At 33.5% G+C, this 7536-nt stretch overlaps 1 long non-coding RNA gene across 2 annotated transcripts; it reads left to right on the top strand.

The window, feature by feature from the left end:
• Window positions 1-240: 240 nt before the first annotated feature.
• LOC106663371 lies at window positions 241-5743 on the top strand. Of its 2 annotated transcripts, none has more exons than XR_002910487.1 (3): window positions 241-489; window positions 4579-4715; window positions 5025-5743. It is a non-coding gene; the product is annotated as an uncharacterized LOC106663371 (long non-coding RNA). The 2 variants fall into 2 exon arrangements; XR_001340024.2 differs by lacking the exon at window positions 241-489 and adding an exon at window positions 721-1046.
• The last annotated feature ends 1793 nt before the right edge of the window (window positions 5744-7536 follow it).

Raw genomic sequence — 7536 nt, 5'->3', positions numbered from 1 at the left:
GTCATCCATTTTATAGGAATTTTTCTTTTCTTGAATCCACTACTGGTGCGAATTTATTTAGTAGTCTTAATATATTCTTGTTAAACATGTCTATTTTTTGGTCTATATTTCCTATATCATAAAGTGATTGCCAATCGATTTCTTTTGCATGTTCAATTAAAGCGTCTTTTTTATTTTTTTGTATTTCTAATGCAAACTTTTTCTTTTCTTTGACTAATCCCTTCCTTAGTAGAGAGTAAACATTGTATTAGGTCGTGTTTTGATAGCCCTGGTGTTGGAACTTGCCCTTATGATTCAATGATGTCAAGATTGTTGCATAAAATAATATCTAGTAGAGACTCACAGTTCGTTGTGTGTTGGTAGGTGGCTTTTAGAGGCAGTATGTTCATATTGACGATTCTTGCTCTTTCTAGTAAGAAATTTTTTTAATGATTTTACTCAATAGATCTGAATTCATATCGCCTAATATTATTACATTATCATATAAAGGTAATAATTCTGATATTATATTAAATATTTGATCTAATTTTTTCCCTTTTGGCGGACGATAAACTATTCCGATGACTAGTTTTATTCTATTTGTCATATGTGGCTATAAACAGATATTCTGGTTCTACATTATATTTTGAATTTGAAATAGACAGAATTTTTTTTTTCAAGCATATCTTTTATATATACTGCGACGCCTCCTCCTATGGCATTTTCTCTATCTCGATGAACTAGTTTATAGTCCTTTAGTTGAAAGGCGCTAGATAAATTTGCCGGCTTTAAAAAAGTTTCAGCAATTCCGATTATATGATATGTACCATCATTAAAGTACTGGAAGAATTCATCCCAATGAACCGTTAAGTCTTGTGGTTGACGTGGCAGATATCAATGTTTTTGGAGTTTATTGATGGTTTGTTGTTATTTTTTATTGTCATCTAGTATGTGAGCGTATTTATTAAAAGTATAGATGTCCCTAGCTTTGAAGATTTTAATCCAGTATGTGTTGTGTTGAGATTGCGATAACTGATCTCTCCTCCGCTGTAAACAAAGGGATTTACGTGAGTTTCATTTATTGTACGGAATATAATTGTAGATCCATAGTTGTTTGAGTTTGTATTCAAATAACGTGTTGTTCTATTAATGTTCTTCATTTCTAGTATATTATTTGTTTCTTGTACTGCTGTTTTATTCTTTTTTATAAAAAATTCTTTACGCAGCTTACTGGTTTCCGTTGAGAATCATTTGATATTTTTACAAAAATTTAAGATGCGGAATACCAAAACTTAACTATTTTACCACTAGCTTTCAGTTCCTTATATTTCATAATTATTTTTCGGTTAACTAGTGTTAACCTGTTGTTAATGAATACTTTTTATCCTACATTGTGGCTAGTGATTTTTTGTTCTTTGATTTTCTGTATTATTGTTAGCTTATCAATTTTTCTGACACAGTCAGCAACTATTATTGGTCGATTACTGGATCCTTTTTTGGCGGGTATTTTATAAAGGTTCCTGATCGATTTTTCCTTCATGTCACATCCTAATAAGGAACACAGTTTTTAAAACAGGTGTAATTAATTCGTTATTATTATCAATTGGTATTCCGTGAATTTCAATCGAGTTATCGAATTGCATCTGCTCTAGGAGATTGAATCGATATTGTAGTGATTCTAATGTTTTGGTATTTTTGTTCAACTTATCGAATATGAGCGTTATTTGTTTGCTCAAGTTTTGAAGGTCATTTTTTATTTCATAGATTTTCGAGGTGTTTTTTTTTTTTCAATTGTATCGGATAATTTATTAAGGTCTACTCGAATTTGTTTCTTAAAACTTTTCAGCTCTTTAATGAGTTCTGCTATGTCAGCCATATTTGTATTAGATTCGACGGGATTGGGCTTGCAGATATCGCACTTCCAGGACTGATTGAGGTTACTTTTTTTATTTTAAAGATATTTGTCGCGAGAAATATTAGTGCACTTCAAATGAAAAGTGGACTTACAAATAGATCTATATACGTTGTAGGCGAATCCCTTCTTGCAACAGTTGTAGGAGGACATGAATTTGAGTGATTGTGCAAGGTTCAGGTCGAAGCTTTATACTTCAACTATTTTGCAAATTTGCACATCAAATTTTAGCTCGCACGAATATAGTAAGATAATAGCGTACGTTTTATTAACGGTAATTTGATTGGTATCAAAAACCGGACGTTTTAACCACTGTAAACACTTATATACCATCGACAAAGCGAGAGCCGAACAGAATGATTGCCGAACTACCGAGAGAAAAAGAGTGAAGGAGAGAGAGAGAGAGTGAGAAGGAGGAAAGGAAGAAAGATATATATATATATATATATAGAGAGAGAGAGAGAGAGAGATAGAAGGAGGAAAGGGAGAGAGTGAGAGAGAGAGAGAGAAAGAATGATAGAGGGAAATGAAGAGAGAGAGTGAGTGAGAGACAGAGAAAGAGGAAAGGGAGAGAGTGAGAGGGAGAGAGACTGAGAAAGACTGAGGGAGAGACAGGGAAGGAAGAAAGGGAGAGAGTGAGGGAGAGAGAGAGAGCGAGAGAAGGTTGAAAGGGAGAGAGTGTGGGAGAGAGAGAGTGAGAGAGAGAAAGAGAGAAAGACAGAGAGTGAGAGAGCGATAGGGAGTGAGATAGACATGCTGAAATAGAGAGTGTGTGAGTGAGAGATAGTGAAGAGGAAAGCTAAAGTGTGTGAGAGTGAGACAGAGAGAGATACTCAAAACACGAAAATAAATTTAGTAATAATCACCGCAAGTAATTTTAGAAGCTAATTCACTAAATATACACTGCATAGTGAGTTGAGGCAAGCGGCTCAACCAAAGATTTTACGCCGATCAATTGTGTAAGACTTCTGTGAAACTTTGAATAGAGATGGGCAAATCTAAAACAATCGTCCACCCAATCGATTCTTTTAAGTGAGTTGCGGTTCAGTTCAGGAAACTGGAGGGGACGACTAACGTCACACGATTCCCAACGATTCCTCAACAACTCCTGTTTGATTCTTCCAAGAACTTCGACGACTATTCAACTCTTCGATTGCTTTGATTCCTTCGATTCCTCAACTCCCGACTCCCAGTTTGACCCTTCCATTCTTTTGACGACTCTTCAACTCTGCGATTCCTTCGATTCCTCAACTCCCGATTCCCAGTTTGACTCTTCGATTTATTTGACGATTCTTCAACTCTGAGATTATTTCGATTCCTCAACTCCCGATTCCCAGTTTGACTCTTCGATTTATTTGACGATTCTTCAACTTTGAGATTATTTCGATTCCTCAACTCCCGACTCCCAGTTTGACTCTTCGATTTATTTGACGATTCTTCAACTCTGAGATTATTTCGATTCCTCAACTCCCGATTCCCAGTTTGACTCTTCGATTCTTTTGACGATTCTTCAACTCTGCGATTCCTTCGCTTCCTCAACTACCGACTCCCAGTTTGACTCTTCGATTTATTTGACGATTCTTCAACTCTGAGATTATTTCGATTCCTCAACTCCCGTCTATCTAGCCCCATCCAGATTTCTCCTAGGCCGGAGACATATTTTACACAATTTGTCAATAACGAACTCAATGTTCCCAATCCAGAACATCTCGACGAGTTAATTAATAATTATCATTTTTTAAATTAATAAATTATTTCCTTTTTTCAAATTTTACAATTTTATTTACAATAAGCAAAATACCGTAGAAGTAATAAAGAGTGTATAAATAAATAGAATCAGTAAATTTTGTGTATGTGATGTAAATATCTATTAATTTTTTTCTGTTTATTTAAAATCTGTAAACATTAAAAATTATTTATATTTTATAAGAAATTCCTTTTCGAATCCACGTAAATAATTTGACAATAAATTTAAAAAAATAAGTACGCAATCGTTTGTGCTCTATCATATTAATTATTATTATATTAATCGATACGTGTTTGGCGGTCATAATCTTGGCTGATATGAAAAAGAATAATTAATTGAAATTATCATTTTCCATCTCAAAATATCAACGATTTGTTAAAATTTATTTTAAATATGTTTTCTGTTGTACGATTGGTATTGTGATATAACTAAAAAGTAGGTATTAAGCTCTGCCAGCTCTGGTCCATGGATATTATATAAAGGATGATGAATCAGGGAATCGCATGGACCAAAAGAAGAAAAGAATTGGTTCACCTTCACCATTTTCAACAAGCACCAAGTTCGGTTTTCTTTGTGTTCGTCTTGAAGTTAAAAGTTCGTTATAGTATGGTGTCAGGCAGTCGTCTCTTGACCTAAAACTGATATTTCTCTACCTTCTTAAGCCTTTTGCATTCTAATGTTGCTTTCTGAGCTAAATATATACGAGCTTATCTTAGTTTCTCATTTTTCTTTCTCGAAAGAGTACCTCGCCAAACTGTGAATTCTAATCAAATCTACTTCTACTTTTTTACTTGTTAGTGAAGCTTTTGTGTTAGTGTTCATCCTTTTTATTCCAAATTCTTATTCCTTTTTTTATTGTTACTTTATTTTCCCTTTTTTTATTTATTATTTCATAATCCAGTTCCAATCTCTCTAAAACCTTTTCCTCCTTCGGCGTTAGGATATCCTATTTTGAGTTCCCGTTCGCCGAGACGCGCCTACGCCTTCGACAACGTTAACGCCTTGTTCCAGTCATCCAATTCCAGGTCCAGCCCAGTTCATTAGGACTCAAGTTGTGAAAACTAACTACCTACACAGGTATGTATAAGATCTATCTATGTATTTAACATCAATTAAGAACACTCCTCCATAAAAAAAATCGCTACAAAGCCTAAGTGGATATAAAAATCTACATGCTCAAATATTTTCTTTAAAAAAAAATTTATGAGGAGGTAACAAGAAGCGGACGGACCTAGCCATTCAAGCTATAAAACTTTTCAAAAAAAGTTAATATTTTAACAAATAAAAATTATATAATACTTTAATTATTATATAATGATATTAACAAAAATACTTATTTTTGCATTTTGTTACCAATTTTGTTAATTAATTTTTCTTAATAACCAGAAAATGGCTAACAGATCTGATATCTGGTACCACTTTAAGAAGCTGGATGAGAACAACCGGCAGAAAGGGAAGTGCTTTTTTTGTTAAGCAATTATTTCAACACGAGGGTCAACAAGTACGCCGCCACCTTATAAAAAGACACCCTACGATAAACGTTCATCGTGAAGCCCAATCCCGCTCACCATCAACTCCTGTTCCTCCAGTTGTTCAATTTACCCAAACTAATAGATTGCAAGAAATTGAAGTTCAGCATGTGGACTAGCCACTCTCTGTGGCGTTCTTTCAAACACCCTCTTCTTCCAAGGAAGGCTGTTCTTCTCGTTTCACTTAAACCTTTCGGTCTCACCCCTTGTAATGACAATACCATCCCTCCCGTTAGGACAAACTTGCATAAGAAGTTTTGTTAATTTAACTCGCCCAATTACAGTAATAAAAGCCGAGAAATTGATATACAATTATTAAAAATGATTTGTTCAGAGTATCAACCATTTAGTATTGTAAAGGACAAATAATTTAAAACGTTGGTTAACGTGTTATATCCAAATTATAAGTTACCAAGTAGGAAAACTCTATCACAAAGTCTTTTATCTTCCCTATGTACCTCCAATATTGAGAAAATTATACAATTATTAGAAAAAACACCGTCTGCTTGTCTGATTGCAGATGGTTGGACCAATATAAATACAGTAAATTTTTATGCAGTAACTGCACATTTTTTTTATTTTACTTGAGTGTTCCGAATTTTCAATAAGGATCACTTCTGAAAATATATCTATATGGATAAAAGCAGTATTAAAAAAGTTTAACATTTCTGATAAAATATTGCTGCCTTAACACATAGTGGCGCTAACATAAAGGGGGCAATTAGAATTTTAAATTTGCTGCACATATCCTGCTTTGCACATGATCTCAACTTGGTCGTACAGGAGTCTGTTAAAGATTCTATAGGTGACACTGTTGCCAAAGTCAAATTGGTTGTGCAATATGTTAAACAAAGCACAAATGCCATGGCCAGATTAGAAGAAATTCAAAAGAGTTTAGATATGAAAGTTTTAAAATTAAAACAAGATGTGTCAACTCGTTGGAATTCAACATACGAAATGTTGGACCGCATTTACAAATGTGAGGAAGCGGTAATCTCGGCCTTAGCAATTTGCAACCGCAAATTATCATTAGAAAATGATGACTGGAAAGTCATCAAGAAGCTATAGAGCTTCTGTAAATCTTCTCAGAAGTTACAGAGGAAGTTTCTTTCGACAAAAATTTGTCTAAAACCTCTGCTCTAGCATGGGGCTTGGTAAGGTGTACAAGGCACAGCTTGAGCATGCAAGGCTTAAGTGATTCAGTTATGCTGTTAGAGGTCAAATTACTCGAATTAATCGAAGTCATCGATTTGGGAACCGGTAAAGGAATGATGTAGTAAGTCAATCAATCTTTCTTGACCCCCGGTTCAAAAAACAAGGATTTGGGGATGAATCCCGTTTTTTGACACAAAGAAGCTGATAATTCAAAAAATACAAGCTCTTGTCCGAGCCGAGCCACAGTCACTAGTTGAAATTTCATTTAATCAGCCAAGTACATCCAAAATTTGGCAAAAATTTGATGTGTCAATTTGCATTATGAGGACGATCCAAAATCCAAAAGCTTCTGCTATTGTCGAAGTTGATAAATATATAGCAGAACCTCTAAAGAGCCGTCGCACTGACCCTATGGTTTGGTGGAACGATAGGAAAAGTCTATTTCCTAATTTGTACAATCTAGCGTTGAAAATATTGTGCATTCCTGCAACCTCTGTTCCTTCTGGGAGGATTTTCTCTATAAAGGGTCATATATGTACCCCTAAAAAGATCCCGTCTGACTTCATCAAAAATTGCATAAATGTTATTTATCAATCAAAATAGAGATATGTTTTAGAGTAAATAATACTTAAAACTCTGAAGGTACATAAGTTGGTATACTATTTAGATTGGTACATGTAGATTCATAAGTTTAGAATTAACGTTAGATTAGGTACAAGAGTACATTTAGAATTTATATATGAATGTATATAGATATATATTAAAGGTAATTGAGGATTATTGAGTACTCAACCACCCTAACTGAATGAATGGTGTAAGTATGTAAGTTATGTAAATAGAAATGATTACCTATATAAATCAGCAATCAGTTAATTAGATTATATTGCATGATTATTATGTTATATTGCTAGATTATATTATACTATTTAGATTGGAATATGTACATTGTACATGTACATAGTTTAGAAATAAGATAAGATTATGTACAAGAGTACATTCACAATTTATATATGTTATTAAGGGTGATTGATCTTACTTTTCATTAATTCTTATAACAAGTGTAAATGTTGGTTGATTCATATGTAAGATACCTAAGTAATAATTCATTAATAATATGTATCAATAAACATGTGATTTTTGTTGAGTTTTATTTTTAAAATAGTATTTATTTTTATTTACTTCCAAGAAATGTGCAAAGAATAAGCAATAAATTG

Source organism: Cimex lectularius, unplaced genomic scaffold (genome assembly GCF_000648675.2).
Source record: "Cimex lectularius strain Harlan isolate CLEC.00 unplaced genomic scaffold, Clec_2.1 scaffold278, whole genome shotgun sequence".
Classification (NCBI taxonomy): domain Eukaryota; kingdom Metazoa; phylum Arthropoda; class Insecta; order Hemiptera; family Cimicidae; genus Cimex; species Cimex lectularius.
The sequence above is the reverse complement of the archived record's forward strand: the minus strand, read 5'-3'. Positions and strand labels throughout refer to the sequence as shown.